The sequence below is a fragment of the Musa acuminata genome, chromosome BXJ3-6 (genome assembly GCF_036884655.1).
Source record: "Musa acuminata AAA Group cultivar baxijiao chromosome BXJ3-6, Cavendish_Baxijiao_AAA, whole genome shotgun sequence".
In the NCBI taxonomy this organism is placed as follows: domain Eukaryota; kingdom Viridiplantae; phylum Streptophyta; class Magnoliopsida; order Zingiberales; family Musaceae; genus Musa; species Musa acuminata.
This window is the reverse complement of record NC_088354.1, coordinates 17,501-38,343: the sequence shown is the minus strand read 5'-3', so window position 1 is coordinate 38,343 and position 20,843 is coordinate 17,501. Positions and strand designations below refer to the sequence as shown.

Sequence of the window (20,843 nt, the reverse complement as noted above, 5' to 3'; positions counted from 1 at the left end):
CTACATTGCACAAGGCAACATGCAGCTCATGCCATTTCATGCAACTAGTATGTACTAACCTAACCAAGGACTTGTATGGTAAAAAACTCATAAATGGGCAATCCCTTAATACAAATGACTTTAAAATTGATATTAATCTTAATACAAGGTGAAGATTGCCCTTAATACAAGGGCAATCTTCACAAGCCTTTAGCATTCACAGATCAGAGCCAAAGGCTTTAAAATTGAGATCATCATCCGTACCTTTTCTAGAGGAGTGAATGACACTGACATTTTAATGTTTGAGATATATCCTACTATTGAACATAAAGATGCTTGATAGCCTCTATTTCGGTGCATGCAGTCACTTCATCAATGTTATGACACGAGATGCATGTACACACTGTACTTTCTCATTTGAACTGAAAGCTAGATGATAAACAGTATGACCTTTGTATGTTGCACCACCAATATCTCAAACAAAACATGGGTCAAAGATGTCAGATGAACCAATGAGTAAAAGACGAGCAATTTAAGGATTCAGAAAAAGAAACATAAATCTCAGTTAAAATCAGATAATTCCTTTAATATACAAACGTCCTATGGTTTTAGTTCTGTTAAAAAGAACTATGAGCAACCAAAGGGACTTCGAACTTATTATTTATTCACCAAATTATCAATAAGCAATACTACCCTAAATTATTTATTGACCAAAAGAGGAAGATTATCCAACGCCCTACTACACTATATAAATTTCCTTTCGTCCAGAAAACACGAGCAATAAAAAGAAAAAGAAATCAGACATATTTTATCAAAAAAATAGAAACATGTGAAGTTAAAATTGATGGTGTCAAAAAGATGATCAGCAAACCCAATAACTAACATTCCACCTGGAATCAGAGAATATAAAAAATAACCTACTCTCAAAATTAAAAACACCAATTGCCAAGATCGCATACAATAACCTAAAATATCGAGTATATCGGGGATGTGGGGAGGAAAGGGACGCCCCTCGTGTCTTGGGTTGGGGGGGTGGGGGGTGTTTGGATGTGGGGTTAGGCGCTGCGAGGAAGGGATGGAAGAGGAAGGAGGAGGAGTGGTCTAGGATTGGAAAGGGAGGGGAGGATGGTGTCGGGGAACGGGGAGGAACCGCGACGAAGGGGGAAGAAGGAGGATGGTGTTGGGGAAGGGAGGAGCAGCGAGAGAGGGGTAAAGGGTAAAGAGGGAGGAGAATGGAGGGGGAGGAAGGTGTCACGGAAGGAGGGGAGCTGTCACGCTCCCCGATTTATCACATTCAGGAGGTGTGACCCTGTCTTAAAATTCATAATATTAAAATTCAGTCAACAATCTAATACGAAATCCAAAGCCAACTCATAAAATCCAAAGCTAACTCATCTAAACGACACAACACTAAAAGATTTATAAAATCTAAAGCCAACTCATGTAAACGAAACCACATCATAAAATCCATCCCAAATGTCAATAAGCCATCCTCTAAAATTTAAAAATTCAACTTCACTGCCATTCGCACTTCATTCCTCAAGACGACCAGATGCATCCTAGATCCCTAAAAGATATCAAAGAAAATTTTCATCGATTTCTATGTAAATTACTAAATCTCAATATAATTTTGCAAATCAAATGTATCAACTATCTTATAGTGATCCTCAAATAATGCTCTGATACCACCTCTGTCACGCACCCCGATTTATCACATTCAGGAGGAGTGACCCTGTCTTAAAATCCCTAATATTAAAATTCAGTCAACAATTTAATACGAAATCCAAACTAAATTTTAGGACACTAAAAATCATTCAAGTCATAATTCACACCCACAATCCACAATTCATAAGACTTGGTAGTTATAATCATACGACACAACACTCAAAGATTCATAAAACACAGAGCCAACTCATCTAAACGAAACCACATCATAAAATCAATCCCAAATGTCAATAAGCCATCCTCTAAAATTTCAAAATTCGACTTCACCGCCATTCGCGCTTCATTCCTCAAGACGACCAGATGCATCCTAGATCCCTAAAAGATATCAAAAAAAATTTCATCGATTTCTATGTAATTTACTAAATCTCAATATAATTTTGCAAATCAAATGTATCAACTATCTTATAGTGATCCTCAAATAATGCTCTAATACCACCTCTGTCACGCACCCCGATTTATCACATTCAGGAGGTGTGAACCTGTCTTAAAATCCATAATATTAAAATTCAGTCAACAATCTAATACGGAATCCAAAGTAAATTTGAGGACACTAAAAATCATTCAAGTCATAATTCACACCCACAATCCACATTTCATAAGACTTGGTAGTTATAATCATACGACACAACACTCAAAGATTCATAAAATCCAAAGCCAACTCATCTAAACGAAACCACATCATAAAATCCATCCCAAATGTCAATAAGCCATCCTCTAAAATTTAAAAATTCGACTTCACTGCCATTCGTGCTTCATTCCTCAAGACGACCAGATGCATCCTAGATCCCTAAAAGATATCAAAGAAATTTTTCATCGATTTCTATGTAATTTACTAAATCTCAATATAATTTTGCAAATCAAATGTATCAACTATCTTATAGTGATCCTCAAATAATGCTCTAATACCAACTCTGTCACGCACCCCGATTTATCACATTCAGGAGGTGTGAACCTGTCTTAAAATCCATAATATTAAAATTCAGTCAACAATCTAATGCGAAATCCAAGGTAAATTTGAGGACACTAAATCTCAATATAATTTTGCAAATCAAATGTATCAACTATCATATAGTGATCCTCAAATAATGCTCTGATACCACCTCTGTCACGCACCCCGATTTATCACATTCAGGAGGAGTGACCCTGTCTTAAAATCCCTAATATTAAAATTCAGTCAACAATTTAATACGAAATCCAAACTAAATTTTAGGACACTAAAAATCATTCAAGTCATAATTCACACCCACAATCCACAATTCATAAGACTTGGTAGTTATAATCAGACGACACAACACTCAAAGATTAATAAAATCCAAAGCCAACTCATCTAAACGAAACCACATCATAAATTCCATCCCAAATGTCAATAAGCCATCCCCAAAAATTTAAAAATTCGACTTGACTGCCATTCGCGCTTCATTCCTCAAGACGACCAGATGTATCCTAGATCCCTAAAAGATATCAAAGAAATTTTTCATCGATTTCTATGTAATTTACTAAATCTCAATATAATTTTGCAAATCAAATGCATCAACTATCTTATAGTGATCCTCAAATTATGCTCTAATACCACCTCTGTCACGCACCCCGATTTATCACATTCAGGAGGTGTGACCCTGTCTTAAAATCCATAATATTAAAATTCAGTCAACAATCTAATACGAAATCCAAAGCCAACTCATAAAATCAAAAGCCAACTAATCTAAACGACACAACACTAAAAGATTTATAAAATCTAAAGCCAACTCATCTAAACGAAACCACATCATAAAATCCATCCCAAATGTTAATAAGCCATCCTCTAAAATTTAAAAATTCGACTTCACTGCCAGTCGCACTTCATTCCTCATGACGACCAGATGCATCCTAGATCCCTAAAAGATATCAAAGAAATTTTTCATCGATTTCTATGTAATTTACTAAATCTCAGTATAATAATGCTCTGATACCACCTCTGTCACGCACCCCAATTTATCACATTCAGGAGGTGTGACCCTGTCTTAAAATCAATAATATTAAAATTCAGTCAACAATCTAATACGAAATCCAAACTAAATTTGAGGACACTAAAAATCATTCAAGTCATAATTCACACCCATAATCCATAAATCATAAGACTTGGTAGTTATAATCATACGACACAACACTTAAATATTCATAAAATCCAAAGCCAACTCATCTAAACGAAACCACATCATAAAATCCATCCCAAATATCAATAAGCCATCCTCTAAAATTTCAAAATTCGACTTCACTGCCATTCGCGCTTCATTCCTCATGACGACCAGATGCATCCTAGATCCCTAAAAGATATCAAAAAATTTTTCATCGATTTCTATGTAATTTATTAAATCTCAATATAATTTTGCAAATCAAATGTATCAACTATCTTTGAGTGATCGTCAAACAATGCTCTTATAGCACCTCTGTCACGCACCCCGATTTATCACATTCAGAAGGTGTGACCCTGTCTTAAAATCCATAATATTAAAATTCAGTCAACAATCTAATACGAAATCCAAACTAAATTTGAGGACACTAAAAATCATTCAAGTCATAATTCACACCCATAATCCATAAATCATAAGACTTAGTAGTTATAATCATACGACACAACACTCAAAGATTCATAAAATCCAAAGTCAACTCATCTAAACGAAACCACATCATAAAATCCATCCCAAATGTCAATAAGCCATACTCTAAAATTTCAAAATTCGTCTTCACTGCCATTCGCGCTTCATTCCTCAAGACGACAAGATGCATCCTACTTCCCTAAAAGATATCAAAAAAATTTTAATCGATTTCAATGTAATTTACTAAATCTCAATAAAATTTTGCAAATCAAATGTATCAACTATCTTATAGTGATCCTCAAATAATGCTCTGATAGCATCTCTGTCACGCTCCCCGATTTATCACATTCAGTAGGTGTGACCGTCTTAAAATCCATAATATTAAAATTCAGTCAACAATCTAATACGAAATCCAAACTAAATTTGAGGACACTAAAAATCATTCAAGTCATTATTCACACCCACAATCCACAATTCATAAGACTTGGTAGTTATAATCATACGACACAACACTCGAAGATTCATAAAATCCAAAGCCAACTCATCTAAACGAAACGACATCATAAAATCCATCCCAAATGTAAATAAGCCATCTCCTAAAATTTAAAAATTCGACTTCACTGCCATTCGCACTTCATTCCTCAAGACGACCAGATGCATCCTAGATCCTTAAAAGATATCAAAGAAATTTTTCATCGATTTCTATGTAATTTACGAAATCTCAAAATAATTTTACAAATCAAATATATCAACTATCTTATAGTGATTCTCAAATAATGCAATGATACCACCTCTGTCATGCACCCCGATTTATCAAACTCAGGAGGTGTGACCCTGTCTTAAAATCCATAATATTAAAATTCAGTCAACAATCTAATACGAAATCCAAAGTAAATTTGAGGACACTAAAAATCATTCAAGTCATAATTCACACCGACAATCCACAATTCATAAGACTTGGTAGTTATAATCATACGACACAACACTCAAAGATTCATAAAATCTAAAGCCAACTCATCTAAACGAAACCACATAATAAAATCTATCCCAAATGTCAATATGCCATTCTCTAAAATTTAAAAATTCGACTTCACTGCCATTCGCACTTCATTCCTCAAGACGACCAGATACATCCTAGATCCCTAAAAGATATCAAAGAAATTTTTCATCGATTTCTATATAATTTACTAAATCTCAATATAATTTTGCAAATCAAATGTATCAACTATTTAATAGTGATCCTCGAATAATGCTCTGACACCACCTCTGTCACGCTCCTCGATTTATCACATTCAGGAGGTGTGACCCTGACTTAAAATCCATAATATTAAAATTCAGTCAACAATCTAATACGAAATTCAAAGTAAATTTGAGGACACTAAAAATCATTCAAGTCATAATTCACACCCACAATCCACAATTCATAAGACTTGGTAGTTATAATCATACGACACAACACTCAAAGATTCATAAAATCAAAAGCCAACTCATCTAAACGAAACCACATCATAAAATCCATCCCAAACGTCAATAAGCCATCCTCTAAAATTTAAAAATTCGACTTCACTGCCATTCGCACTTCATTCCTCAAGGCGACCAGATACATCCTAGATTCCTAAAAGATATCAAAGAAAATTTTCATCGATTTCTATGTAAATTACTAAATCTCAATATAATTTTGCAAATCAAATGTATCAACTATCTTATAGTGATCCTCAAATAATGCTCTGACACCACCTCTGTCACGCTCCCCGATTTATCACATTCAGGAGGTGTGACCCTGTCTTAAAATCCATAATATTAAAATTCAGTCAACAATCTAATACGAAATCCAAAGCCAACTCATAAAATCCAAAGCTAACTCATCTAAACGACACAACACTAAAAGATTTATAAAATCTAAAGCCAACTCATCTAAACGAAACCACATCATAAAATCCATCCCAAATGTCAATAAGCCATCCTCTAAAATTTAAAAATTCGACTTCACTGCCATTCGCACTTCATTCCTCAAGACGACCAGATGCATCCTAGATCCCTAAAAGATATCAAAGAAATTTTTCACCGATTTCTATGTAAATTACTAAATCTCAATATAATTTTGCAAATCAAATGTATCAACTATCTTATAGTGATCCTCAAATAATGCTCTGATACCACCTCTGTCACGCACCCCGATTTATCACATTCAGGAGGAGTGACCTTGTCTTAAAATCCATAATATTAAAATTCAGTCAACAATTTAATCCGAAATCCAAACTAAATTTTAGGACACTAAAAATCATTCAAGTCATAATTCACACCCACAATCCACAATTCATAAGACTTGGTAGTTATAATCATACGACACAACACTCAAAGATTCATAAAATCCAAAGCCAACTCATCTAAACGAAACCACATCATAAAATCCATCCCAAATGTCAATAAGCCATCCTCTAAAATTTAAAAATTCGACTTCATTGCCATTCGCGCTTCATTCCTCAAGACGACCAGATGCATCCTAGATCCCTAAAAGATATCAAAGAAATTTTTCATCGATTTCTATGTAATTTACTAAATCTCAATATAATTTTGCAAATCAAATGTATCAACTATCTTATAGTGATCCTCAAATAATGCTCTAATACCACCTCTGTCACGCACCCCGATTTATCACATTCAGGAGGTGTGAACCTGTCTTAAAATCCATAATATTAAAATTCAGTCAACAATCTAATACGGAATCCAAAGTAAATTTGAGGACACTAAAAATCATTCAAGTCATAATTCACACCCACAATCCACATTTCATAAGACTTGGTAGTTATAATCATACGACACAACACTCAAAGATTAATAAAATCCAAAGCCAACTCATCTAAACGAAACCATATCATAAAATCCATCCCAAATGTCAATAAGCCATCCCCTAAAATTTAAAAATTCGACTTCACTGCCATTCGCGCTTCATTCCTCAAGACGACCAGATGCATCCTAGATCCCTAAAAGATATCAAAGAAAATTTTTATCGATTTCTATGTAATTTACTAAATCTCAATATAATTTTGTAAATCAAATGTATCAACTATCTTAGAGTGATCGTCAAATAATACTCTGATACCACCTCTGTCACGCTCCCCGATTTATCACATTCAGGAGGTGTGATCCTGTCTTAAAATCCATAATATTAAAATTCAGTCAACAATCCAATACGAAATCCAAAGTAAATTTGAGGACACTAAAAATCATTTAAGTCATAATTCACACCCATAATCCACAATTTATAAGACTTGATAGTTATAATCATACGACACAACACTTAAATATTCATAAAATCCAAAGCCAACTCATCTAAACGAAATCACATCATAAAATTCATCCCAAATGTCAATAAGCCATCCTCTAAAATTTTAAAATTCGACTTCACTGCCATTCGCGCTTCATTCCTCAAGACGACCAGATGCATACTAGATCCCTAAAAGATATCAAAGAAATTTTTCATCGATTTCTATGTAATTTACAAAATCTCAACATAATTTTGCAAATCAAATGTATCAACTATCGTAGAGTGATCGTCAAATAATGCTCTGATACCACCTCTGTCACGCTCCCCGATTTATCACATTCAGGAGGTGTGACCCTGTCTTAAAATCAATAATATTAAAATTCAGTCAACAATCTAATACGAAATCCAAACTAAATTTGAGGACAATAAAAATCATTCAAGTCATAATTCACACCCATAATCCATAAATCATAAGACTTGGTAGTTATAATCATACGACACAACACTTAAATATTCATAAAATCCAAAGCCAACTCATCTAAACGAAACCACATCATAAAATCCATCCCAAATGTCAATAAGCCATCCTCTAAAATTTCAAAATTCGACTTCACTGCCATTCGCGCTTCATTCCTCAAGACGACCAGATGCATCCTAGATCCCTAAAAGATATCAAAAAATTTTTCATCGATTTCTATGTAATTTATTAAATCTCAATATAATTTTGCAAATCAAATGTATCAACTATCTTAGAGTGATCGTCAAACAATGCTCTTATAGCACCTCTGTCACGCACCCCGATTTATCACATTCAGAAGGTGTGACCCTGTCTTAAAATCCATAATATTAAAATTCAGTCATCAATCTAATACGAAATCCAAACTAAATTTGAGGACACTAAAAATCATTCAAGTCATAATTCACACCCATAATCCATAAATCATAAGACTTGGTAGTTATAATCATACGACACAACACTTAAATATTCATAAAATCCAAAGCCAACTCATCTAAACGAAACCACATCATAAAATCCATCCCAAATGTCAATAAGCCATCCTCTAAAATTTCAAAATTCGACTTCACTGCCATTCGCGCATCATTCCTCAAGACGACCAGATGCATCCTAGATCCCGAAAAGATATCAAAAAATTTTTCATCGATTTCTATGTAATTTACTAAATCTCAATATAATTTTGCAAATCAAATGTATCAACTATCTTAGAGTGATCGTCAAACAATGCTCTGATAACACCTCTGTCACGCACCCCGATTTATCACAATCAGAAGGTGTGACCATGTCTTAAAATCCATAATATTAAAATTCAGTCAACAATCTAATACGAAATCCAAACTAAATTTGAGGACACTAAAAATCATTCAAGTCATTATTCACACCCACAATCCACATTTCATAAGACTTGGTAGTTATAATCATACGACACAACACTCAAAGATTAATAAAATCCAAAGCCAACTCATCTAAACGAAACCACATCATAAATTCCATCCCAAATGTCAATAAGCCATCCCCAAAAATTTAAAAATTCGACTTGACTGCCATTCGCGCTTCATTCCTCAAGACGACCAGATGTATCCTAGATCCCTAAAAGATATCAAAGAAATTTTTCATCGATTTCTATGTAATTTACTAAATCTCAATATAATTTTGCAAATCAAATGCATCAACTATCTTATAGTGATCCTCAAATTATGCTCTAATACCACCTCTGTCACGCACCCCGATTTATCACATTCAGGAGGTGTGACCCTGTCTTAAAATCCATAATATTAAAATTCAGTCAACAATCTAATACGAAATCCAAAGCCAACTCATAAAATCAAAAGCCAACTAATCTAAACGACACAACACTAAAAGATTTATAAAATCTAAAGCCAACTCATCTAAACGAAACCACATCATAAAATCCATCCCAAATGTTAATAAGCCATCCTCTAAAATTTAAAAATTCGACTTCACTGCCATTCGCACTTCATTCCTCATGACGACCAGATGCATCCTAGATCCCTAAAAGATATCAAAGAAATTTTTCATCGATTTCTATGTAATTTACTAAATCTCAGTATAATAATGCTCTGATACCACCTCTGTCACGCACCCCAATTTATCACATTCAGGAGGTGTGACCCTGTCTTAAAATCCATAATATTAAAATTCAGTCAACAATCTAATACGAAATCCAAACTAAATTTGAGGACACTAAAAATCATTCAAGTCATTATTCACACTCACAATCCACAATTCATAAGACTTGGTAGTTATAATCATACGACACAAGAATCAAAGATTCATAAAATCCAAAGCCAACTCATCTAAACGAAACCACATCATAAAATCCATCCCAAATGTCAATAAGCCATCCTCTAAAATTTAAAAATTCGACTTCACTGCCATTCGCACTTCATTCCTCAAGACGACCAGATGCATCCTAGATCCCTAAAAGATATCAAAGAAATTTTTCATCGATTTCTATGTAATTTACAAAATCTCAATATAATTTTGCAAATCAAATGTATCAACTATCTTAGAGTGATCGTCAAATAATGCTCTGATACCACCTCTGTCACGCTCCCCGATTTATCACATTCAGGAGGTGTGACCCTGTCTTAAAATCCAAAATATTAAAATTCAGTGAACAAACTAATACGAAATCCAAACTAAATTTGAGGACACTAAAAGTCATTCAAGTCATTATTCACACCCACAATCCACAATTCATAAGACTTGGTAGTTATAATCATACGACACAACACTCAAAGATTCATAAAATCCATCCCAAATGTCAATAAGCCATCCTCTAAAATTTAAAAATTCGACTTCACTGCCATTCGCACTTCATTCCTCATGACGACCAGATGCATCCTAGATCCCTAAAAGATATCAAAGAAATTTTTCATCGATTTCTATGTAATTTACTAAATCTCAATATAATAATGCTCTGATACCACCTCTGTCACGCAACCAAATTTATCACATTCAGGAGGTGTGACCCTGTCTTAAAATCCATAATATTAAAATTCAGTCAACAATCTAATACGAAATCCAAACTAAATTTGAGGACACTAAAAATCATTCAAGTCATAATTCACACCCACAATCCATAAGACTTGGTAGTTATAATAATATGACACAAGACTCAAAGATTCATAAAATCCAAAGCCCATCTAAACGAAACCACATCATAAAATCCATCCCAAATGTTAATAAGCCATCCTCTAAAATTTAAAAATTCGACTTCACTGCCATGCGTGCTTCATTCCTCAAGACGACCAGATGCATCCTAGATCCCTAAAAGATATCAAAAAAATTTTAATCGATTTTTATGTAATTTACTAAATCTCAATATAATTTTGCAAATCAAATGTATCAACTATCTTATAGTGATCCTCAAATAATGCTCTGATAGCACCTCTGTCACGCTCGCCGATTTATCACATTCAGTAGATGTGACCCTGATTTAAAATCCATAATATTAAAATTCAGTCCACAATTTAATCCGAAATCCAAACTAAATTTTAGGACACTAAAAATCATTCAAGTCATAATTCACACCCACAATCCACAATTCATAAGACTTGGTAGTTATAATCATACGACACAACACTCAAAGATTCATAAAATCCAAAGCCAACTCATCTAAACGAAACCACATCATAAAATCCATCCCAAATGTCAATAAGCCATCCTCTAAAATTTAAAAATTCGACTTCACTGCCATTCGCGCTTCATTCCTCAAGACGACCAGATGCATCCTAGATCCCTAAAAGATATCAAAGAAATTTTTCATCGATTTCTATGTAATTTACTAAATCTCAATATAATTTTGCAAATCAAATGTATCAACTATCTTATAATGATCCTCAAATAATGCTCTAATACAACCTTTGTCACGCACCCCGATTTATCACATTCAGGAGGTGTGAACCTGTCTTAAAATCCATAATATTAAAATTCAGTCAACAATCTAATACGGAATCCAAAGTAAATTTGAGGACACTAAAAATCATTCAAGTCATAATTCACACCCACAATCCACATTTCATAAGACTTGGTAGTTATAATCATACGACACAACACTCAAAGATTAATAAAATCCAAAGCCAACTCATCTAAACGAAATCACATCATAAAATTCATCCCAAATGTCAATAAGCCATCCTCTAAAATTTTAAAATTCGACTTCACTGCCATTCGCGCTTCATTCCTCAAGACGACCAGATGCATACTAGATCCCTAAAAGATATCAAAGAAATTTTTCATCGATTTCTATGTAATTTACAAAATCTCAACATAATTTTGCAAATCAAATGTATCAACTATCGTAGAGTGATCGTCAAATAATGCTCTGATACCACCTCTGTCACGCACCCCGATTTATCACATTCAGAAGGTGTGACCCTGTCTTAAAATCCATAATATTAAAATTCAGTCAACAATCTAATACGAAATCCAAACGAAATTTGAGGACACTAAAAATCATTCAAGTCATAATTCACACCCATAATCCATAAATCATAAGACTTGGTAGTTATAATCATACGACACAACACTCAAAGATTCATAAAATCCAAGGTCAACTCATCTAAACGAAACCACATCATAAAATCCATCCCAAATGTCAATAAGCCATCCTCTAAAATTTCAAAATTCGACTTCATTGCCATTCGCACTTCATTCCTCAAGACGACCACATGCATCCTAGATCCCTAAAAGATATCAAAGAAATTTTCCATCGATTTCTATGTAATTTACTAAATCTCAATATAATTTTGCAAATCAAATGTATCAACTATCTTATAGTGATCCTCAAATAATGCTTTGATAACACCTCTGTCACGCTCCCCGATTTATCAAACTCAGGAGGTGTGACCCTGTCTTAAAATCCATAATATTAAAATTCAGTCAACAATCTAATACGAAATCCAAACTAAATTTGAGGACACAAAAATTCATTCAAGTCATAATTTACACCCATAATCCACAATTCATAAGACTTGATAGTTATAATCATACTACACAACACTCAAAGATTCATAAAATCCAAAGCCAACTCATCTAAACGAAACCACATCATAAAATCAATCCCAAATGTCAATAAGCCATCCTCTAAAATTTCAAAATTCGACTTCACTGCCATTCGCGCTTCATTCCTCAAGACGACCAGATGCATCCTAGATCCCTAAAAGATATCAAAAATTTTTTAATCGATTTCTATGTAATTTACTAAATCTCAATATAATTTTGCAAATCAAATGTATCAACTATCTTATATTGATTCTCAAATAATGCTTTGATACCACCTCTGTCACGCTCCCCGATTTATATCATTCAGGAGGTGTGACCCTGTCTTAAAATCCATAATATTAAAATTCAGTCAACAATCTAATACGAAATCCAAACTAAATTTGAGGACACAAAAATTCATTCAAGTCATAATTCACACCCATAATCCACAATTCATAAGACTTGGTAGTTATAATCATACTACACAACACTCAAAGATTCATAAAATCCAAAGCCAACTCATCTAAACGAAACCACATCATAAAATCCATTAGTGTGGGAATTTATACAATCACAAAACTAACATTGATCACAAGGTCGTATCATTATACAAATTAAACTTATCATTCCAAAATCCTAAACATAAGAAGTCTTTTAAAACCTCCACAAAACACATAAGTTCAAATTTACCATCGACATTTAATTAGGCACAAAGTGTACTTATACAACAAAAGCATTTAACACTAGCCTTTAATTAGGCACAAAGTGTACTTATCCATCAATATCATCGAGTCCTGCCCATTTCTTATAACAATCAAATCGTAGTTTTCATCTAATAATCATAATATCATTGATGACATTTTTATTATTAGGGTTTGCATGAATGCGATTATGATGTAATTACATGAGGACACGCAACGAGAATATGGAGGTGACAATAGGACCCACGAGAAGATGAAGCAAGAAGACAAAATGTCGATGTCATCCTAGATTCCTAGAAGACATCAAATAAAATTTTCATCGATCTCTATATAATTTACTAAACCTCAATATAATTATGCACATCAAATGAATCAAATATCTTAATAATCCTTAAATCATGCTCCGATACCACATTTGTCACTCCCGCCAAATTATCACATACAAAAGGTGTTACCTTGTCTTCAAATCCATAAAATTAAAATGTAATCAACAATCTAATCCAAATTATCACATACTTTGAAATATTACCTAGCTTCAGGATTTAGTTATTGATAATTGGGTCATTTAGAACACATACTCTATCCCGAAACTCAAAAGGCCATCCTCCAAAATTTAAAAATTTGACTTCAATCCCTTTTATACTTCATTCCTCAAGTAGATTAAATGTGGATCTCAGAATTGCCCTTCCTAAATTTGTTGAATGAGATCAGATTGCAAATAGATAGAGGCCATCAATATCATTGAGTCCAGCCCATTTCTCATAATTTTCAAATCATAATATGGGTCTTTTCGAACACACACTCTATCCCAAATGTCAATAAGTCATCCTCTAAAATTTAAAAATTCGACTTCACTACCATTTGTACTTCATTCCTCAAGACGACCAGATGTCCTTGGCATCCTATATTCCTAAAAGATATCAAAGAAATCTTTCATCGATTTCTACTTCATTCCTCAAGTAGACTAAACGTAGATCTTGTAATTGTCATTCTTTAATTTGTCGAATGAGATAAGATAGAACCTGGATAGAGGCTATCAAAATCATAGAGTCTCGTACTATCCTCAAAACCTCGAGGTCATAATTTTTTCCATTGATTTCCATTGCTTAACCATTAGATTAGCCATAAAACTACTACATTTTCTACTACCTGTATAAACTACAATATTGGCCTTACCTAAGTGATAACAGAAGGTACAATCATAATCCTTTAAAATTTCTATATGTCACCATGATCTCGTATTTGACTCTTTCAAGGTAAAAATATACTTTATACTCTTGTGATGAGTAAAGAATCCCAACCCTAGCTCTCGCGATTTTGCCACCGAGATTTCTTCTCTGCTGCCGCTTCCATTATCGTAGCTTGCCGCTACTGTTGCTACTTGTCGCTACCACAATCATTGCTCGCCGTTGCCACAATTGTCGCTTGCCGCTGCTTTCACGACCAATGTCGCCGTTCCCGGTGTCACTACCGACTGCTACTGCAGCTATTGCCTCAATAGCCTCGATCTTCTCACTATACTGTTAACAGTATATTAACAGTATACTACTAACAGTATACTACTAACTATATACTAATAACATTATTTTTATTTATTAGATCAATAATATATTATTTTTAATTTTAATACTATTAATTTTTATTTATTTAAAATTATTTTTAGGTTTCAGAATAAATGGTAAATGTACAGAGCAACTCTATAGATTTGATGTAAAATTTTATTGTTTTGATTTTTTAAACTTTTTGTTAACGTGACATTGTGATTTTATACCCGATTTTTTTAATTTAATAATATATTTTTTATTTAAATAATTTTATTTATTAATTATATTATATATTTTTATATTTTAGCGTCTCGCTTTGCTCGAGCAAGCGCCTAACGTCTCGGGTGTTTTTAGACCTTGGCACCTAGCGCTTTTTAAATCACTGGTTGTAAGCATAGTTTCATATGTGAGTACTCAAAAAAGAACTTTTAAATTGATTTAAGAGCACTTGGAATGCCTATGTGAAGGAAAAATCACATGTTCTAGACGAAAATATTATGCACATAAGGAATACAATAAGGAGAATAAATCATAATGCCTAGTGGACAAATGTTTAAAGTTTAAAGACATTACAAAAAAAAAAAGGTAACCAACACGAATGTCCACATGGCCAGCATGAAAAGAGATAATAAAGGATCATGTTTATAAGACAAATGCAGGTTTAAAATGCAGATTCATGAGATGAAGTAGTTTTCCAGTAAAGGATCTACTTCCTATAAAAAAAAATGCACAAAAATAATTCTAGGAAGGATATAGATGTCATGTTCAATAAATTCTTGCTGAAAATCTCACATGAATACCAGTTTAATTACCATACAAAAACATGATTGTAGACTCATGGAGTATTAAAAGGTAGACTACAACAAATTTGGAAAAATAACAGACAAAAATCAGGAAGGAGAATATAAATTATGGATACGAAGTTAAAATAACAGCAAATATTGTACATAATTAAACATGAGTGAAATTCTAAAAGAACATAAAGACCAGCTTTTGATAAAATTACCAAATTATACACTTTTGCAAAAATATCTCAAAATATATAAGCTAAAAAGACATTATTCAAGAATAACTAATCCAATTTGGAGAGGACAAGGTCTTTTGTCCATAACAGAGCTGGCTTACTGCATATTGTAATAAAAGATGCCACCTCCTTCCACGATGACATTGATGCTAATTAATACCAGAGCTCATCCTTGTCATTTGATCCTACAATAGAACCAAAAGAGGTGGATCTTTTAATTCAATCCAAATTTCATAGCTATAAACCTTTGTAAACTTTTATTTCGAGCTTTTGATTAAGGCACGAACCAACAACCATCTAACATCAAACCAATCTATATTTTTGGGAATTTTGAGGCCATCTGTGGCTGCTTTAAAGCCAGCTAATGTGTTCTGAACTTTGATCTTATTATACATTTTAATAAAAAAAATCTTGATAATTAATAGATGAAACAATTATTATTTCGTCAAATTATTGTTATCCCAATCATAAATATAAATTGAGCATCAATGAAAAGCCCAATAATTGTTGTCTACATTAAGAAGTCAATTTTGTGTAGACTATGTCATCTTCTGGCTTAAACATAATTATATTAAATATCATTTGTCTACCCTTTTTGACCTTTTAATAAAAAGAATTATACTAGATGACCACAGACATCAAAAGCCTAAAAGGACGGATACCAAGAACATAATGAAATAAAAATAAGAGGAAAAGAAATTACACCATATTCTAAAGAGGAGATTATCTTACTGGCCCTACTACACTATATAACTTTCCTTTCCTCCAGAAAGCATGAGCAAAAGAGAAATAAGCAATCCGGCAAATAATTTAAAACAATATGCAAGCATGTGAGAAATTAAAATTGATGGTGCTTTTCAACATCAATTGCCGAGACCGCATACAACAAAACAATCATCAAAATCAAACAAGATCTAGAGATAAGGTTCTAAGAAACTCCTATAGGGCTCAACAAATATGTAATTCAGATTTTGTATTAAATAAAGAATTAAATAATTCTACATATTGACAATGTCAACAACGATGACATAGAAAAATGCTAAATCCTTAAAGATGGGAAAATACCATCTCCTTCCTTGTTCAAGAGAAATTAGGCTTTGTTGATTCATCCGACAACTGCTCTTCCATAGATTTCTCGAGATGCAAAGATGATGACAGACATCCTTTATCTTGAGGAAGGGCAGAAAAGGGACAAATGAGACGATCATGAGAATGTCTACGGATTGAGCAGCAAAGGCTCAAGATGGTAGTTGTGGGGAGTTGGGAGGAGGTGAGGGGAGGGAGCCATGGAGAGCAATGGAGACGAAGGGATTTGTCACATTAACATGAAGGGTTTATCGTATTATCATCAAGATTTGGTACAAAATATAAATATTACTAAAATATATGAATAATAACTGGGCCACGTTGGCGATAGTAAATGACTAGCCCATTATCGTTCAGAGGTAGGCCATTACTACTCACAATAGGCCCATTATTGTTCATTAATGGGAAAAAAATAATACTAATTGAAAAATTAGAAAAAAATAATCATCATAAGTATAGTAATGTAGGAGAAATTTATTAAGTATCATTAAAATTATATACAAAATTATTTAAATATTAATAACATAAAATATTAATTCAAAAAATAAAAAATTTCAACATTACAAGCTGGATTCCCACTTTTTTGGCACAAAAATAAAATTTAATAAAATAAATGCTAGCTTAATTATTAAACTTACAATGAAAAGGGAAATAGCAAAAAGTTCAAGAAAGATTGAAAACTGAGAGGGAAAAACAGGGTAATTCAGAATTTGATAATTTTAGGGTTTAGGGGAAAATATAAATGTTAGATTCATGAATGCATATTCGTCGAGCCATCCAAAAGTCTTATATAAGATGACATATTGACATGTATACATGACAGATGTAACAGAATTAATAATGAAAATGCATTATGGAAAGAAAATGCAAATCAATTATATAGCTTCTATTACTTGCCATAAAAAAAAATGAAAGGAGACAAAACTAAATTGCACAAGAATATTCACTCAAGCATTAGATCTACGAAAGTCCAATAAGCTTCAATCAAAACAATGCTTACCTGAATAAATATCACATTCATTTACTGGCTGGGGTCAGTGCCTGCCTTGGCTTGCCATAAAGAACTTCCCACACTCACTAAGCTGATCATAATATTACAAACAGATTAGCTGGATTTATCAAACACTAATGAATAAACTTTCTCAGCCACTTATCGGCAACCAATCCAATTATCTCTTCTTCATTCCATAAGAAGCACAAACAGCAGGATCATAGCAACACACTATGACCAAATAATCTACTACACCTCAGTTTCCTTTATCAACGCAATTATGCAATTGACAAAAGATTTCCTCGCCAATGGGCAGAAATCCATCATGTGGCAAAGGAACACTCCATGTCCCAAAGAACCAACCTACCAACTCTTCTCCTCTGGACCAAAAGATCAAGAATCTGTGATCAAACAGCAATGAAAGGGCTGGAAGAAAGACAAAGCATCACCGGCCTAATGAGAGAAAAAAAACCTCCTTGTCAATTGCCATCTTCATTGCAAGCTAGGCAGCAGCAGAGCTTGCTATGAAAATCTGTGACCAAAAGAATCTATTCAAAAGAATCCTTGAACTGACACTTCTCTGCACCAAGGATCAAGAATTTGCAATAGAATGGCCACCATAGGATAGGAAACAAGCAAAAACATGAGATCACCATCGATGCAACTATAGAAAACCCTCCTTGTCAATCGGCACCTTCATTTTTAGCCTCTACCAAGGAATCTATGCTGATGATGGTGTCTACGGCAAGTTTTCCACCATCGTCGAGGAAGGGGCGATCACAAAATAGACCAAAAGAATCTTTCCCAAAGAATCCCTGTACCAAACCATCTTTGGACCAAGGATCAAGAACTTACGACGGAACAATGACAATAAGGATGGAAGCAAGCTAAATCAAGCCATCGTCATCGAAGACCGTATAGAGAAGAATATCCCTTGCCATCAACCACATTAAAATATATGTCAGGTCTAGACAACAAGAGATGGGAACAGTAGCTTTCAAGAGATTCCTTGCTGTCATATATAATCTGAAGAAAATGAAAGATTAGCAGTGTTCAAGCATGGAAAGTTGATTCTGCAAAATAGGTACCACAGCTAATTCCTCAGCTGTCACTGTCACTATCTCCAAGTTCTAATTTTCTGAAACTTACTAAGAGACCCGGAGCTTTCTGAACAAATTCAGAGATATCAGTGTGGTCAAAGTCTTCAGTACCAGGTACTACATATGTGACTTGTTGGAGCTTTATTAAGCAAATCACTCCATTCTTCTTAAAAATTTAAATATTAAACTAAATTTGATACCTCAGAATCAGTAATATCAAATATAACATAGAGTAGTCAGAGGAGATATAACAGATAAACAAAGACCTAGAGATCTATTTAGCAGCAGAAATTGTTTATAGAAATCTGATCACAAACCATCAAATTTTTCTTCCCATCAGGCTTTTGGACAACTGGTAGCAATGTTTTTTGGGAATCTTTCCTAAACTCGAGTAATAATCCTGTAAGTTTTATTCTCCAATTTAGCATCAAATAACTCCCTACTGCTTGGTAATCCCACTCTGGAAAGATAACAAACATAAAAAAATTACCAAATATTTAAACTAATGAAGAAATAAAGAAATGCCAACTTCAACAAAAGTAAAAGAATGTCGTACTGGTTTCATAAAACAAATTAACCTTTGAGAAAAATTCAATGATCCTCGCCTTATATCTGGGATGTATAAGTCATTGAAGGTCCGCTTGTGCATCCTTACCAATCAGTCTACATTGCACAAGGCAACATGCAGCTCATGCCATTTCATGCAACTAGTATGTACTAACCTAACCACGGACTTGTATGGTAAAAAAATCATAAATGGGCAATCCCTTAATACAAATGACTTTAAAATTGAGATTAATCTTAATACAAGGTGAAGATTGCCCTCAATACAAGGGCAATCTTCACAAGCCTTTAGCATTCACTGATAAGAGCCAAAGGCTTTAAAATTGAGATCATCATCCGTACCTTTTCTAGAGGAGTGAATGACACAATGACATTTTAATGTTTGAGATATACCCTACTATTGAACATAAAGATGCTTGATAGCCTCTATTTCGGTGCATGCAGTCACTTCATCAATGTTATGACACGAGATGCATGTACACACTGTACTTTCTCATTTGAACTGAAAGCTAGATGATAAACAGTATGACCTTTCTATGTTGCACCACCAATATCTCAAATAAAACATGGGTCAAAGATGTCAGATGCACCAATGAGTAAAAGACGGGCAATTTAAGTATTCAGAAAAAGAAACATAAATCTCAGTTAAAATCATATAATTCCTTTAATATACAAACTTCCTATGGTTTTAGTTCTGTTAAAAAGAACTATGAGCTACCACAGGGACTTCCAACTTATTATTTATTCACCAAATTATCAATAAGCAATACTACACTAAATTATTTTTCACCAAAAGAGAAGATTATCCAATAGCCCTACTACACTATATAACTTTCCTTTCCATAACCTCTGCCAGGAATGGATGGAAGAGGGAGGAGGAGCTGTGGTCCCGGAGGGGAAGAGGAGGGGAAGATGGTGTCGGGGAAGGGGGAGGAACCCCGACGAAGGGGGATGAAGGAGGGAGGAGAAGGGAATGGGAGGATGGTGTTGGGGAAGGGAGGAGAATCGAGAGACGGGTAAAGGGTAAAGAGGGAGGAGAAGGGAGGGGGAGGAAGGTGTCGCGGAAGGAGGGGAGCTGCGACAGTGGAAGAGGGAGGGAGAGAGAGGATGGATCGGGGAAGGGGGGGCTGCAACGGCAAAGGAGGAAGAGGAAGAGGAAGAGAAAGAGAGAGATACCGGGGGGGCGGAGACGCTGTTTCGCCGATGGAGAGGAAGACGCGGCAGCCGCCGTTCACCGAGGAAAACGCCGCAGCGAGAGG

At 34.1% G+C, this 20,843-nt stretch overlaps 1 long non-coding RNA gene across 4 annotated transcripts in view; it reads right to left on the bottom strand.

Annotated features, from left to right (window-relative positions):
- The window catches only part of LOC135641031 (uncharacterized), a 42,342-nt gene that overhangs the window by 20,515 nt on the left and 984 nt on the right, over positions 1 to 20,843 (bottom strand). For 2 of the 4 annotated variants that reach the window (XR_010497546.1, XR_010497549.1), the window contains exon 2: positions 17,930 to 19,480. This is a non-coding gene — a long non-coding RNA (uncharacterized LOC135641031). Of the gene's footprint in view, positions 1 to 17,929; positions 19,481 to 20,760 lie in introns of all 4 variants that reach the window. The other 2 variants (XR_010497548.1, XR_010497547.1) reach the window with 2 other exon arrangements.